The 3945-nt window shown below is 40.5% G+C and overlaps 1 non-coding gene across 1 annotated transcript; it reads left to right on the top strand.

Annotated features, from left to right (window-relative positions):
* Nucleotides 1–1726: 1726 nt before the first annotated feature.
* LOC145416568 (5S ribosomal RNA) lies at nucleotides 1727–1845 on the top strand. The gene has a single exon (XR_013900299.1). It is a non-coding gene; the product is annotated as a 5S ribosomal RNA (ribosomal RNA).
* The last annotated feature ends 2100 nt before the right edge of the window (nucleotides 1846–3945 follow it).

Below are 3945 nucleotides of genomic sequence, written 5' to 3'. Positions count from 1 at the left end.
ACATGAGACATAACCAAATCTATCACTCTATGAGAAACACTTCACCAGTGAAGTACATGCACATCCTCTGTATGTCACGTTGGATTCTGCTACCTTTGCGCTAAACTCAGGTGGTAGATGATGTTTTCTTACGAGCATGGGGTTCACTCTTCCATTTTCTTTTCACATTACACATAACCAAATCTATCAATTTATGAGATACACAGTATATTCCACCACTAAAAGTACATGAACGTTCTCTGTAGGTCACATGTGCAATACCTCAGGCATCGCACCACAATATTTTCTAACAAGAACGTGGTGCAGTGTTTACATTGTTCCACACAAGCATACGGTAAACATATCACTATAACATTCATGCTTTATTTCACACAACAAGCATACGGAATAAACATAACGGTATAAAATGAAATATCCCTAAGCCTTCTCCATTTCATCCCCTCAAGACAACAGCATGCCGTGGCTGTAAGGCATATGTGACTCATGCCCTAGCCAATATTTTATCTCGTACACTCATTGCACTGTACTCCTATTTATTGCACTATAACACTATCCCTCCTACATCAGCATAAAAAATGATTTCATCAACACTTTGCCAATTATTCCGTTCATGACAACGCCGTGTCGTAAGGCGGTTTCTTGTCTCCCCCTAAAGCTGCTGCACGTTTCACCATTTCCTTGCTCACTAGCTATTGCACACTGTATTCACTTGATTCACTATCACTATTTCAATGATTGAATACTCACATCTGGTGCAGGGCAGAGGCAGTGTAGTTGTGGGGCCACGGCGAAAAACAGGTAGCACAATCTTCGTTGGGCCAACGGTTGATAATGGCCAGGAATAATTCACAAACATCTAATTTCATATTGCAAACACCAAAGCTAATCACAATAGTGCCCAATAAAGTACAGACAAGCACTATTGGTATAGTGAAATATGACACGCACCTGGGACGGGGGTAATGGAGGAGGTTTAACCCCTTAACTGCGGGGCGTCACTTTCATGACGTTTGGGAGCAAGGGATCATACCGTGGGGCGACACTTTTGTGATTCTGTGTTATTTTGAATTCGCCCGGGCTTTCAAGTGGTGGCTTGTATCATCTATCAGTACTGCTAATGTCCAACACTAGTCAGCACTCCTAATCTCATCTGTACTCCCATCCATTGTTGACAATTTAGCCATTTCTCCCCGTTCTTGACTTCCCTCCCTACCTCCCCTCCATTACCCTATCCTCTCCCCTGCCTGGCCGTGCTAAGTAAATCTTCCCTGGAATTTTTCACTGATTTCATCCATTGAAATAAGCCCTATGCCATATTCTTATACCAAATAATATATACAAGAAAGAAATAAGGTAAGTGAGAGTGCCATATACCTAGAATTGGCTAATTATCACCTGACAACACCTCACATGCACTCGTTAGCTAATTTTCGCTTTTTATTTCCCCTTGAAATATGCCATATAATCTATTTTCGTAATAAAAATATATATAAGAAAGGAAGGGAGAAGCCTAAGTGATATTTACATTCACCTGGAACTACCTAATTATTGCAGGCCACCACACTGTATTCTACGCTGAGTAAATCTTCCCTGGAATTTTCCACTGATTTCATCCATTGAAATAAGCCCTATGCCCTATTCTTATACCAAATAATTTATACAAAAAAGAAATAAGGTAAGTGATAGTGCCATACACCTGGAATTGGCTAATTATCACCTGACAACACCTCACGGCCATACCACGTTGAGTACACCGCTTCCCGTCCGATCAGCGAAGTTAAGCAACGTTGGGTCTGGTTAGTACTTGGATGGGTGACCACCTGGGAACACCAGATGCTGTTGGCATCCCTACGTGTCAAGTGGGGTTGGTGGAGGATTAGTGCCCCTCCCTGTAAAACAATTAACTCTAAGTCCTTGGCCACCCCGTTTGGGATACATGGCGTCTGGCAATGAATGAATGAATGAACACCTCACGTGCACTCGTTCACTAATTTTCGCTGTTCATTTCCCCTTGAAATATGCCATATAATCTATTTTCGTAATAAATATACATATAAGGAGGGAAGGGAGAAGCCTAAGTGATATTTACATTCACCTGGAACTACCTAATTTATTATGTATTGTCTTGGTTTCCTGCCAATCATTTCACTGCTATATATTAGCAGGTCTCACAGGGCTGAAGTTGGTAGTATTGCACTCACCCTAGCCAGGCAGCAGGAGGCCACTACTATCAGATCACTGTCGTCTTTGAAGGTGGGAGTATGTCTGATTAGCTCCTGCTAACTTCCGCTGCTTTCTAGCCCCATGCAAAGGGCCCTGTGACCTTTACCCCCTACTAAACCTCGTGTGGAAAGAGGTAAAGGGCTGACAATTGATAGAGAGTGACTACGATCTTTTTATTGAGTAAAACAGTGCAAGTGGAATTGTAAATAATGTGTAAATAATGTGTAAACAGCAACTGAAAGCAATGAATGTAAATATAAGTGAACAGTGGAATATAGTTTTATAAGTTACTTCAAGTGACAGTGCATAACACAGTGTAAATAAAATAGAAATGTAAATAATGTAAATAAAATAGAGAACGTAAATAGAAATGTAAATGAGTAGTATTATAAGAATACGAGTATATATACTAGGAGTAATGAAAGTGAAAGTTTCACTCTAGCATGTATGAATACTATGAGTTATGAGAGTGAAGGTGAAAGTGACATTCACTCTCAATGCTAGTATACAGGACGAGAAAGTGAATGCTACGTATTTTACTGAAAGAAATTGAATCCCTACAGTGACAATAAACTACTATTATTGAAGGAAACTTATGGATAAAGACTGTAGATATATATGTGTTATATAGTAACAGATATATAAACTGTGGGTGTTTTTATGAATAATAGACAACACTAGCGGCGAACGATCGGAAGTGGGATGGTCATACGCCCTCGCAATTTTCATTACTTTCACAGTGTTTTTTTTTTGGAGTATGGATTCCAAACTATTTGAGAATCATAGAATAGTGTTTCTAGTGATAATATCAGGCTGTGGTAATCATATTACGAGTTGTCGGGAAGTGTAAAGTGGAGACTTCTTTACCCAACTTCAGAGGTCTCCACTAGTCCTACGGTACTCGACGAAGGCTCAACAAACACCCAAGGAGAAAGCTGAAGGTATGTGCCATAAGTATATGTGATTTTAATTTTCTAGGACCAATAACTGATTTTTGGCAAATATTTTTAGAGAGTCTGTCGGAGCGCGAATATGCCCGCGGGAGCCGCAAGTCAAAGCAAAACAAGCCCGCGGTTTAAGGGTTAAAGGGACACGACCATGCACTACCTTCTCCCCTGACAGCCAGTGTGGTACTAATCAACCTGTCTGCGCTGCCGCAAATCTTGGGACCAACAGTTGCCAACTAATTACTTTTGACAAGAGCCGGGCAAGCTATGACGCATCCAAAAATGACACAAATCACCCCAAAACTTAGTTTTGGAAGAATTTTTTTTACTTTTATAACGCTAATTGCGTCACTGTGCATTTACGAGGAAAGACCATAATGACGCAAAATGCATCACCGCATATGAAAGGGTTAAGAATATATGGAGTAGATGAGAATTTGTTGAATTCAGTGGAGAATATGTATGAGAGTGCTAAGGCTGCAGTGAGTGTGGATAAAGAAATGAGTGAATTCTTCTATCTGAAGGCTGAATTGAAACAGGGATGTGTCATGTCTCCATGGTTGTTCAATCTGTATATGGATGGGGTTATAAAAGAGATACAAGGTAGGGCAGTGGATGTTGGAGCGGCAGTGTTTGGAGAGAGCAGTGTTTGGAAACTCCCTATACTGTTCTTTGCAGATAATACTGTGTTGTTAAGTGAAGATGAGGGGGAGCTACAAGGCTTCATGGATGAGTTTAGGAAAGTGTGTAAGAAATGGAATCTAAAGGTGAACAT

Source organism: Coenobita brevimanus, chromosome 106 (assembly GCF_032717465.1).
Source record: "Coenobita brevimanus isolate Jiangsu-jjx chromosome 106, ASM3271746v2, whole genome shotgun sequence".
NCBI lineage: Eukaryota > Metazoa > Arthropoda > Malacostraca > Decapoda > Coenobitidae > Coenobita > Coenobita brevimanus.
This window is presented reverse-complemented; position numbering and strand designations above follow the sequence as displayed.